The 13,548-nt window shown below is 34.7% G+C and overlaps 1 long non-coding RNA gene across 1 annotated transcript; it reads right to left on the reverse strand.

Annotated features, from left to right (window-relative positions):
* Nucleotides 1-5,146: 5,146 nt before the first annotated feature.
* LOC144438201 (uncharacterized) lies at nucleotides 5,147-11,587 on the reverse strand. Its single transcript, XR_013481031.1, has 4 exons — nucleotides 11,548-11,587; nucleotides 7,339-7,486; nucleotides 6,192-6,401; nucleotides 5,147-5,825 (listed from the first exon to the last, which is right to left on the reverse strand). It is a non-coding gene; the product is annotated as an uncharacterized LOC144438201 (long non-coding RNA).
* Nucleotides 11,588-13,548: the final 1,961 nt, after the last annotated feature.

Below are 13,548 nucleotides of genomic sequence, written 5' to 3' on the forward strand. Positions count from 1 at the left end.
GTACATTTAAAATGTAATAGGTTAAAGATTAAATTTAGTTGCCATGGGTTCCTGCACGACTTTTCAGAAAAATGTCTATATTCCATATTTTATGAAGCCTGTATGACGTCATGGTTCAAGAATGTTTCAGAGTCTTCCTTGAGTAAATATTAAAATCATTACAGAGTACTTATAGGGATAAAATTGTGAATTAAATACCTGTTGCCTCATTATTTCACTTATCAAAGATACTATTGTGTTGTGTGACGCATATGAACACGTGTACACTCTCATGGAACACATGTACACTCTTATGGAACACGTGCACGCGAACATTGACACAAAATATGATATGAATGTTGATAAACTATATATCTTCACCTTTTTATCGGTATAATTCATGTTGTTTTTATCAAATGCGGTGACTGAATGTCAGATTTATCGCCCTCTCTAAATAACAAGATCGTGTATTGTGACAGTGACAAATCAAAGTCAAGTGTATTTTGCATATTAATCAAGGTTTCTGGAACCTATCAATTGTGGTCAAAGTGTACAGTATTGGTGTCTGCACTTTAATAGTAGAATCGTTTTTACATCACTTTGCCAGTACTAACTCATACCAACTACATTTAGTGTACATTTACCCTGTGTTTCAGAGTTCGGGGTCAAAGGTTGATGCTAATAATTTGACACTTTTCTCAACCGTTTATTTTCTCTCAACTAAGCATACATAGAATGGCACTTGCTTCTTCTCTCTGTACGTTGTGCTGTTTTTTGTTACATTTCGACGGAAGCTAGGTTCTCCACCTTTGAGAAGATAAACCAATTTCAATTCGTTATGTTTTCTACACTGCTTAGCAACAAACATGTATTCAGTCTAAATAGATATATATGTATCTATTCAGTAATAGCAATAGTGGTTTAATAACTGTACACGTGGCATTACGTGTAACTGGTGTTGTTACATGCAACTGGTGCTGTTCTCTTTAACAGTTATTTTTGAAATGTAATCATGTTCTTTACAAATTGTTCAAGTCATAAAGGGACCCAGCTTTATCCATTATATCACAGTATTAATCCATGTAGGTCCCTTTTTTCAACTTAATTACATATCATTCTACTAATTTATTTTTTGTTAACACGATCAGAGATAATTCTTAACAGACATGTTGCCATGACAACGAATGTTTGAAATACGCTGTAAGTAACATATATAAACATAACAAGTGTGTAGTCGACAGGCTGACCATCCACTTGGAACACATCACCTCTTGTAGCTCGGAAGTGACAAACGTACGTAAGTAAATCGTAGCGTCAATATAGGGTATTGGGTTGTGGCGTAGTTTTTCTACACTTGTACACATTTTTGGTGGGAATAGAAACGGATGACAGAAATGGTATCCTCAGTGCAGTTGGTTGTTCAGAATATCTTTAATATTTTTTTAGGGGAAATTTTATTCCAAAAAGTTACACTATTACACTATCTGAAAATATCGTTATAACCTTCGTTTGCCCCTTGTATATATTCTCGACATGTGTATTTCTTTTTGGTATTAAGACATTGCTCTGTGTGTATGTGTGTGTGTGTGTGTGTGTGTGTGTGTGTGTGTGTTTCCCTGCTTGTTTGTTTGTCTGCTTGCTTGTGTGTGTGTGTGTGTGTGTTTTGCTTTCGTTTTGGTCTGTTATTTCAAGGTGTTTTTTTGGTTTTTTTTGTTTTGGTTATTTTTTTATATCATATTACTGTATATGTTTTCCTTGGGCCTCGAACTCGACTAGTTTGAACAAACTATTTTTGTGGTCCAGCCAGAAGTTCAAGTTATTCTGTTATATATACTTTTCCTAATTGGCGATGTGATTACTTGATTATTTCATTTTCCTCACTTGATATGTAAACATTTTTCAACCTCTGGCAAATAAATAATATATATAAATAATATATATATATACTTTTGTAACTTGTATAGATAAAATCACACCGGAAATTGCAAATGGTTAGAAATTAACTTCAAAAGTAATGTCAGGAAAAGTTAGTTGGAAGGGATACAATTGTAAAGATTACTTACATATATTTGTTCATGCCAAGTATACATGTAAGATGTGTCATATTCATTATCCAAAATGCTTACTTTTTCATGTTGTTTTTAATGTGTGTGTGTGTGTGTGTGTGTGTGTGTGTGTGTGTGTGTGTGTGTGTGTGTGTGTCATTACATTGACATGCATAATTTCCTTATGATAGTACTTTACTTGTAACATTGCCATTGGTGAAAAGTGACAGATTCAACTTTATTCCAAACGGTAACTGTGATGTTACTTAATTTTTGTCCGTCAATGGTATAAAACATTTTGAAATGTTTAACAGGAAAAGTATATTAGCTTATCTGTGCACCAAGCTAGAGTTGAATAGTATATAGAACTAAATTAGCATGACACATGTATGCGTCTATTACAACATCTGTTCCTTATTAGTTTATGCTTGTAAAAAGTGATGTAACAATACATGAATTAGAAGTATGATATTTCTTTTTGAATGATTGAAATCACACCTCTTTTGATGAACATATATGAACAAATCGGTGGATTCCTCGTCATAAATCTCATACAAATATGAACTTTAAAAATTCATGCCAAAGCCACGATGACTAATGTTACCTGTGTTTTTTATTGGTAAAGTACATGTATGTGTGTTGCCTTATAAGGGCATGTCAAACCCTTTCGTAGTATTTACACGTTGACATGTTGTTGCATCTCAACATGTATGTGTGTTGCCTTATATGGGCATGTCAAACCCTTGCGTAGTATGTACGTTGACATGTTGTTGCATCTCAACCTCGTAATTATAGACCTGAATTCGAAGCAATGCCGTGGAAACAAATCGTCATTCTTGGACTGTTGGCCGTCCTTATGTTTACAGCCTCCGAAAGTCGACCCATGCACAAAGTTATCAGAAGTCGGCCCCTCCAAGCTGTGCAGGGAGAAGTTAAACTAAAAACAACCACACAGCGTAAATATCAATAGTACACATAACACACGCACATATTAGTCTTTTTGTGTCTGTTTTTTATGTTGTTCGTGCAATTTATTTTGTTCATGAGCTTGCTCTCGAAATAAAACTATTATTATTATTATTATTATTATTATTATTATTATTATTATTATTATTATTATTATTATTATTATTATTATTATTATTATTATTATTATTATTATTATTATTATATATACCACCAACACCTTCTAATCTATTTTGGGGTTATTTTCTTAGCAAATGTCATAATTTTTTACATCATAATCTTGAAGTTTTGGCATTCTCTTTCAAAATACACTTCAAATGAAAATAATGCAAAACAATAATTGTTATTATATATGTTGCATTTGTATCATCAAACTTTCAGAAAAAGTGTAAGAAAATAAAAACCCATATAGATCAGAAGGTGATAGTAACAGTAAAGAATTCACAACCATGTTTACGTATCAGCGTTTAAGATATATGATATTTCTGTGCCATCAGTAAAACGGTATTCGAAAACTAAAGTTTGGGTATTTTTTTATGATTTACAATACCTTAGCTATATATTTTTCTTGTATATCAGTCTTGACTTACATCTGTGATAGTTGTATTGTAACTGACAAGGTTCAAACTTATTGTATTTTTTCACTAGATCTTAAAATTTACTAGTTAAAATTCAATAGTATGAAACGTCTTTGCCATTTATTAAAGTGGGCTTGTTTGTTTTTCTTTTTACTGGTTTAGCCTATGTAGCAATGTTCAACCCTGGCTTTACTTTTGGGCGGTAAGAAGTACAACTTTTTACTGGTTTAGCCGATGTAGAAATGTTCTACCCTGGCTTTACTTTTGGGCGGTAAGAAGTACAAGCTGATATCGTCAGAAATCAACGTTTCCGAAGCATGCGCACTGTAGACTTCACTGTCCTGCCTGTTGGAACCTTCTTTGAGTCTTGACGTTTAGTAGAGATTCTCGAGAAAATCTATATTTCGTTCCATTTACTAGATTTATGCCTTCAGAGATATGAAATAAAGCGGCAATAAAATCCAGATAAACGTTTGGGTGTAGTTTGTGTACAAATCTATGACTACCGCATCACTAGACTTGTTCAAAATAATAATAACACAGACAAATTGTACTCGAGTATTGTAACCGTCCACTTCTTTCCCAGGAGTAACACAATTCAGGTGTACAAGTTAACACTAATGTTCCGGTATTTATTAGTGTTCTAATGCCATAATTCACAGATTTTGATATACATGTATTATCATACGGTATAGGAACGTTTAGTAAGCGTGTCTCTGGAACTTGTGTGGAAACGTTTGCAATGTTAGTTAATGTAGATCTGAATCACACTTACTGACGATTTACCCATCCGTCACTGGTACTAAATATATCAAAACGTACAATTTCGCACTTTCTAACTTTGGTATTTCCGAACTAGTGTCCTGGGATAACACCAAGGTTATAGTCAGAGAACAGGGCTAGTTAAAACGTGAAGTAAAGGAAGCCATCTACATCAGGCAGAGGAGACCCATCATGAACAGGGACCAAGGATACCAACTACCATCTATTTACGGACATATTATTCTGCTAGTTTGGAGAGAGACATCACTGAGTTATCAAGGTCCATAGCAGCTGGATGAAAATCGTTACCCTTTTAAAGTAACTGTATTTTACTGTCATAATAATTCTTGGAATCATGAAAATGTATTCTCCACAGTATTTTCCCACTTTAACACTATAGAAGGGAAATACTATCAAAATAAACCAAGTACCACGTGTTATATATGAAGGTATTGAATATATTGTATATAAGACTTAGTGATGATATTTTTTGACGTGATCATGGACTACAAAATTCATTACATTTTGAATTTTCACAAAAATTTATTTTGTATGTTAACAGTGTAAACCATTTCAGAGTAACTGCCACGTGATTGACGATATGTACATGTGAAAACCAATCAGCATGGTCGTTCTGACAGTCTGTATTATGCGCCAAAGATTACTAAATCCCTAGAACGTTCTACAAATTACATGTAAATGGCTTAACATTTGTTTGTGACATAATTTAAAAGAAGCATTCAAAGCATATAAGCTATTTAAAATCTATTCACAGTACAAAAATTAATCATTTGATAAACATAAGTTGAGGCTAAGAGAGTTTAATATGTTCTTTTATTCAGTTCAAATATGACTATATAAGGTACATGAATGTGAACAAAAATTATCAAAGAAAACATGAATTTCATAGTACCCTCACTAGGAGGGTTGGGCATGATGTGTTTCTCATCAAAATGCATCCCATACCAATCTATATAGACATACAATAAGTTTATTGTCGCATTGTGTAGATCTGTAAAACCCTGAACGATTCAAACTGAGCACTGGTGCTACGTTATTCACATTCTCAAAAGTGTTGAATTAGTTTTCATATTGATGTGGATCAAACCACGTCAATGGTATTCACTATTCACTATAACAATGACTTGAATCCATTGAAAACCAACCAATAGCGTAGAAGTACAAAATGACACAAAACACACTTTGACATTCACAGTTTTGTACCCTGCAGTGCTAGTGGTGTTCTTTTTTTCGTGAAACATACGTGCAGATGAAATATTACAGTATGGAATTTCTAAATGACATATTTCCAGTTGTTAAATCGACATAAACACGGGTCGACGAATGAAGATAATATGGTTTGACATATTCTATTAAATAAACTCAGAAATTTATTAACATGTTTAAATTTTAATTGTTGACAGCGTTTATAACAGATTGGTGTAAATAGACTTCTAGCATTCAAGACTATTGAACCATCATCTGTCGTATTAATCTGAAACAAAGAGAGAGGGAGAGAGAGAGAAATACATTGAAATTGATAGCTGTACACGGGTAGGTTATTGAAGACATATAAATGACAATCATAAGTGAATAAACAACCTTGTTGTACAATTGAAGATATAGGTATTCAGAAATAGGTACTCACGATGCTCTGAATTGGTCTATTTGTAAGAAACACCATAAAGTGTGAAAGAGAAGTTGTTAATATTCTTTTATCATGGTACTTTTCAAAAAGTGGACTTGTTCCATTCAAAAACTACTTGATGGACTGAAGTACTTGTAAATGTTGGTATTGTTATCGCCATCCTACATTTATCAATACGTACATTTGTATTGGGAATCAGATATCATAACTCACTTGTTTCAACGAATCAACCACCATTGGAATTACGTTTCTTGATGTCCAAGCCCATTGCCGGGTCTATTACCCCAGGATTCTCCTCACACACAAATTGATTACCTGCCTCATCAGTTTCTTTCTCCTCACATACATATTGTTTACCCGACTCGAATGCCATACACATGCAACCTGCTTGACTCTTTATTCCTGCCTTATCACAAGGTAGTACTGGAAAACATGAAAGCAAAATCGTACCCATCATCAAGCCTATATATATTGTGTGTGTCTGTCTGTCTGTCTGTCTGTCTGTCTGTCTGTCTGTCTGTCTGTCTGTCTGTCTGTCTGTCTGTCTCTCTCTCTCTCTCTCTCTCTCTCTCTCTCTCTCTCTCTCTCTCTCTCTCTCTCTCTCTCTCTCTGTCGGTTCTTCCATCACCTTCCTTCCATTCGTTCGTTTTCTTCCTTCCTTCATTAATTCCTTCCTTACTTTCTCTATATGTCTCTGTCTCTATCACGCTGTTTCTCTCTCTCCCTTCATCCCTCCCTCCCTCCCTCCCCCTTCTTTCCTCTGTCTCTCTGTCCTACTCTCCCTTCTTCTCTCCCTCCCCCCTCCCTCTCGCCCCCTTCCTGTCTGTCTGCCGGTCGGTCGGTCATTCCGTCCTTCCATCTTCCTTTCTTTTTTTCTGTCAGTCTCTGTCTCCTTGTCGCTATCACGCTCTGTCTCTGTCTCTGTTATGCTGTCTCTCCCTCCTTCCATGTCTGTCTGTATGTATGTATGTATGTATGTCTGCATGTCTCTCTCTGTCCATGTCTGTCTCTGTCTGTCTGTCTGTCTGTCTCCTCTTTCTGTCTCTGTCTGTCTGTCTGCCTGCCTGTCTGTCTGTCTGTCTGTCTGTCTGTCTGTCTGTCTGTCTGTCTGTCTGTCTGTCTCCTCTTTCTGTCTATGTCTGTCTGTCTATGTCTGTCTGTCTGTCTGTCTGTCTGTCTGTCTGTCTGTCTGTCTGTCTGTCTGTCTGTCTGTCTGTCTATCTCTCTTCTCTCTCTCTCTCTCTCTCTCTCTCTCTCTCTCTCTCTCTCTCTCTCTCTCTCTCTCTCTCTCTCTCTCTCTCTCTCTCTATCTCTCTCTCCTTGTATTATGATACAATATTTTAAATTCAAAGGTCATTACCTTTATCTCCCTCTTCCAGGGGAACGGTGTAGACATACGCCACCAATGTCAGAAACAAAAGGATTGAGGTGATCATGTTGGACATGGTGATACACGCTATGTATATACCCGTATCGACTATACGATGTAACTAGAAATTTCTCACGATCTGTAAGAGTGAATGCAATTTGTAATAAATATGATTACATATTGTTCAACATATACGTTACAAACGATAGACGGTACTGTGAACTAAATGCACGTGTTGCCAAGGCTGCAAATAAAAAAGAAATTTCAATAGTAATTTTCTTTCAGGAGAATTGCACATTATAATTAATATTTATTGTAGAGTCATGGTGGTCGAACGGAAACGAATCGTAAGATTGGTCGCTTTAATGCTACGTGCTTATAAAGGCTGCAATGGATCGTATGCTCCCCAGGGAGTTGAGGAAGTTGGAAGGGCCGTTGTGCCACTACAGGGTAATAATTGTAAAGCGCTTTGGGCACAGAGTTGGAAATTAATTTATAAAAAAACAACATTACTTAAAATGTGGTACTATTAGAATTATTCTCAGGGTTTTATAACAGATATAAAAAGAGACGACATGCGTTAACATAATTTAGGTGAATGTATTGCAGGATTGTCTCCTCTGTATGTTAAGGTTTCTTTTTCAGATCTATTTGTCATTACTGATACTGATTTCTCACATCCAAAGTTCAGAGAGGTTAATACCACATAACCTCTGACAACTGAGCTATGTGACCTGGATTGAATGTGAATACATGTTTACTTACTTTCAATACTACAAGCTGTGTCTCAATTGAGAGTATACAGGTGCTACATAAAAATGTTAAATGAAACTCTGAACGACTATATCCTTAGGGAGAAGAAAACGTGTGATGTGCGGTGTCTAAGTGAGATCGACCGCTTACCACAAGTAGCCCTGCTTCGTCTTGACACGAGTTTTATACATTCATTGGTTCGTGTAAGATAAATACGTAGTGCTAAAACCCTAGCAATTTTGAAACCGAGTAAGAAAATATGGTGTCATCGTCAAAGAGTACAGAATGGACGTCCCCAAATATTATAATCAACTATGACATTGTAACTGGTACGATTTGGGAACTATTTATATCCGATTCGGGGACAACTTGCCACTCAGGTAATCAAGGTTTCGGCTTACTAAGATAGGCACAAACTGAAAATGTTACAATGGATTCTACAAAAATGTTTATGTAGATGTTACTTATTTACTTCAATTGATTTGCAAGTTTGTTTCAACATTTGATGTTGTGTTTTTTGTTATTATTCAAGTTGCCGCACTTTTCAGTATTTCCAGTAATGCTTATGAAATCATGAGCAATAATTCACAACATATAATTTGATTTGTAGAAATGATACTGTACAGACAGACAGACAGACAGACAGACATACAGACAGACAGACAGACAGACAGACATACATACATACAGCGCTATCTCAATATCCCATCTTATTGGGATCAGATCGGAAAATGATTATACAGACGCTAAATTTATATTTCCCTGTCACGCTCTTTCGCGTCTTAATTGAGTCGTGATTGAAGGCTAAAACAATATTCCCCGTCGGTTCAACACCAATGCACTCATTCATGTAGGCGAATGTGTCTCCTAGTGACTTGCAATATAGCCATGGTATATCACGCTGAGCACAATGGGGGAATAATAGGGGAATGTTTGTACTCGTGCACATGTATGTATGTATGTATGTATGTATGTATGTATGTATGTATGTATGTATGTATGTATGTATGTATGTATGTATGCATGCATGCATGCATGCATGCATGCATGCATGCATGTCTGTCTGTCTGTCTGTCTGTATGTATGTACATATGTATATATGTATGTACATATGTATGTATGTATGCATGTATGTATGTATGTATGTATGTATGTATGCATGTATGCATGTATGTATGTATGTATGTATGTATGTATGTATGTATGTGTGTGTGTGTATGTAGGTAGGTAGGTATGTATGTATGTATATATGTATAGCAGTTGAATTTCCTACATTTGCATAGATTACCCACAATGCCCTTTATCTACCCAGTTGTGTTTAATTGTATACACTATGTCTGTCTGTCTGTCTGTCTGTCTGTCTGTCTGTCTGTCTGTATGTATGTTTGTCTGTCTGTGAATGTCTGTGTCTGTCTGTCTGTCTGTCTATGTGTCCGTCTGTCTGTCTGTCTGTCATTCCGTGTGTGTATGTACGTATTTGTGTCAGTATCTGTGTGTGTATCCATCATTCTGTCTGTGTCTGTGGTCTTTCTTGGTAAGCATTGATAGAGTCTAAGACGGGATTGTAAAGTTCATGATGTGTTGTTGTCAGGAGATTTATTGTATATGGAAATTACATGGAAATTGATAGCAATTAAACTGCGTCATAAGTCAGCTGGTCAATAGAGTCTTATTATGCGATCACACATATGTTGATAATTGGACAATTACTCTTCCTGCATCACACACATCCTGTCATTATGGACTCAATCATTCTTAATAGTATTTGTTCTGGATGGTTTCATGTTCGCCACCCCCACATCTTATGTTGCTCGGTGATCGATATTAAAGTTAAATTTCGGGTTAGTTTACTATTTTGTGAGTGGAACAAATTTAAGTGATCACTACGTGTCATCAACGCAGACAAATTGTCAATCTTGATGTTGTAAATGGTGAACAGGGTCAATTGCCCATATTTAATATCACGCATTCTTTATCATTCATACTCAATAAACTTTAAATATATAGACCTTGCACAGTCAGTTGTATTCTAAAATATAATATGCTATCTTGAAAAAACCACAAACCTAAGTTTATTTATTTAGATTATTACTTCAAAATTACTCATTCGTTCATTGGCAACCATTTTTCTCAGAGTTGATTATCCACAACTTTGATATCGTCATTCGTTATTTATTTTAACAGCATCACAAACATCGAAAACTAGTCTGACATTACTGTCCTTAGCTGTAGTACTAGTATAAAGACATTTTTACGTACGTTGGTGTTTAGAATACACCAACAGATAAAGGTGTTTCGAAAGTAGATCCCTCTTTGAATACACAAACGAATATGCAGTCAAATCATCGAGCCCAAATGTAAGTAAATATGTACGTAGCCTGTGTACGCTACGGTGACGTACACTGTCTGTTGTACCATGAGAGTTTATTTTAAAACTCAAAATATTGGAAAAATTAGCCCAATAATACCGTGTATGCACTACAATGACTACTCCAAATGCAGGAAAGTGTGGTTAGCTACTTATTGACACTGAGATATAAATTAAAACGACGGTGGCTGTCACTTTTTATATTTTTATCGAATGTTTGTTCCGTAAGCCGACTGACTTTTACCACCCCGTTTTCTAAGCAATCCGATGGTGACACTCTGTGTATGGCCGAAAAGTTTGCGAAAGATTTATTTATCTATCTATTTATTTTTTGCCAAAAATCTACATGTATCAAGTTAATACATGAAAACTCGTACTTGTAATTATAACCTAGAATGGTACTCAATATATATATAACTTTTTAGGGGACACATTTGATGACTTATCGCCATGTATTTTGGAGCACTGCCACGTCGTCTTTTGATATTTTTCCCGTTGGTACAACTACTCCTTTAACTACCATGTACGTCAGTCATTTGCCTACTGTATTCTGATATGCAAATATTGGGTCGTGAGGCAGGAAAACCTGAGGAGGGGAAGGTATTATTTCTGTAACATCTCTTACACAACTATACATTGGGAATCTTACTAACATTGCTACATTTTATCAATAGCTGTACAAAAGTCTTACTAATATTACTACATTTTATCAATAGCTGTACAAAAGTCTTACTAACATTGCTACATTTTATCAATAGCTGTACAAAAGTCTTACTAACGTTGCTACATTTTATTGTCTGGCTTGACAAAAAGGTTATTTCTTTCATCTTATTTCTTATCTTAGCAGATCGTCACCAAATATTGTACAATGTAACCGCATTTTATTTTTTTAGTCAATGGATTAAAATGTAACAATTGCACTTTCAACTTTGTTTTGCCAGACAGCAACACGAAGACAATTGTCACAGTAGAAAATAAAATGTAGCAATGTTAGCAGACGACCATTTGTTTCTAGTCAACCGGTTTCCCCTGCAAAAGAAGGCGCAATAGACAAAGTCTAGGATGGATTCACAACTTACCAATGAAGGAATAACGTCCGTGTGTAATGTCCGATCGGTGTTCAAATGATATAAATTAATAAAAATAGACGGTTGACTCTAAATGTTCATGTAAAATGCGTTTTAATATTTGCGTAATGGTGCACAGGTGCGATTTAGTATTTGATACCCATAATGCATTGTGCCCTGTATATTTTCTCTATATGTTAAAACACTTGGTAAGTCTCTATATATTAAAACACGTGATAAATCTCTATATGTTAAAACACGTGATAAATCTCTATATGTTAAAACACGTGATAAATCTCTATATGTTAAAACACGTGATAAATCTCTATATGTTAAAACACGTGATAAATCTCTATATGTTAAAACACGTGATAAATCTCTATATTAAAACACGTGATAAATCTCTATATGTTAAAACACGTGATAAATCTCTATATGTTAAAACACGTGATAAATCGCTATATGAACGCATAGTAATCTCTACATAAAACACGTGGTATATCTTTAAGTGATAAACAGGAATGGACTAACAGTATTTTTTACATTATGTAACTTGAATTCATCTGGGCAAACAACTTAAACATAATAGTGGAACTGAAAATATCCTTTCTTTCTTTCTTTATATTTATTTATTTATTTATTTATTTATTTATTTATTTATTTATTTATTTATTTATTTATTTATTTATTTATTTATAGTGTAATTTTTCATTTATTTATTTATTTATTACGTATTGTTTAATTGATTATTTATTCACTTAAGCCAACGGGGTGTACACCTAACTTACGGATGTTATTGAGGGAAGTTGAAAAAGCTGACATTAAAGTAGAGAAAACTCCGTCAATCACATCCTGCTATGTTGGGCAATAAAAGAGCTGTTAACTATCAAGTCAAACGATAAGCTCAACCTCAACCTCAAGCAAATGATCAACGTTGATAATTACAGTGTATTTATTATGGAAATGTATATTGTTTATTCGAGATTTCTTCTAATTGTAACATAGGTTAACAGAATTACACCGACTACCGACACTTTGTATTTCTAAGTGTTTAAAATGTGTAATGAAAGTATAAGAAAGCATAGTGGTGTTATTACCTGCTGGCATTCACTGTGTTTATAGTGTCATGGATAAAGAAATCAATGATGCATGTGTAGTTCGTTGGTTAATCATTTTATCTTCAATGATTTATTTGACATATCCTTCACCGAAAGGAAAGTTTCGACACCAACATTTTAACTACGTCAATAGTAATATTGATTTTGTTATTAGCCATAGCACTGCAAGGTTTAAAGGACATATTTGAACGGACTGCAGTCTAACAGGGTAGAAACTTTGCCATTCATATCACGACATATATATATATAGTACATACAAGACATACAAGGCACTATCAGAATAATGGGTTGAATTAATTATTCAATCCCAATGTCCTTGTACACACGTCAACGCATTTGAGTAATTAGCCGCTATACAACATTAATAAACATCGTAACTGCATAGGTAAGAGTGGCTGCCGTGGTTGCATACATGGGGACAATGTATTAAGAATGTAGACTTCCATCTATTGACTCTTGGCTCATATGCTCCCTGTAATTTTACATATGGTTATGTTAATGTTCCTTTAAGTTTGATTCATTACGTGCGTTTTATCTCCGCAATTAGTTGTTCATTGACTAGACTTTGATTTCTCACGAAGATTGGCATATCTCGCCATAATATAATGTATATAGCATTTAGACGGCTGTATGTATGTATGTATGTATGTATGTATGTATGTATGTATGTATGTATGTATGTATGTATGTATGTATGTATGTATGTATGTATGACTGTACTTACTAGAATGTATGTATGTACTCGTGCTCATAAGGTACATGTAAGGGTCAAATAAAAAAATACTAATAGAAAGGTCATATCAACAGCAAGGTTATATATTATGCAATAGGACTAGACACTTGAATGGAATCTTATACACTAGGAGTAGACACTTGAATGAAATCTTATACAGTA

Source organism: Glandiceps talaboti, chromosome 7 (assembly GCF_964340395.1).
Source record: "Glandiceps talaboti chromosome 7, keGlaTala1.1, whole genome shotgun sequence".
Taxonomy (NCBI): Eukaryota; Metazoa; Hemichordata; class Enteropneusta; family Spengelidae; genus Glandiceps; species Glandiceps talaboti.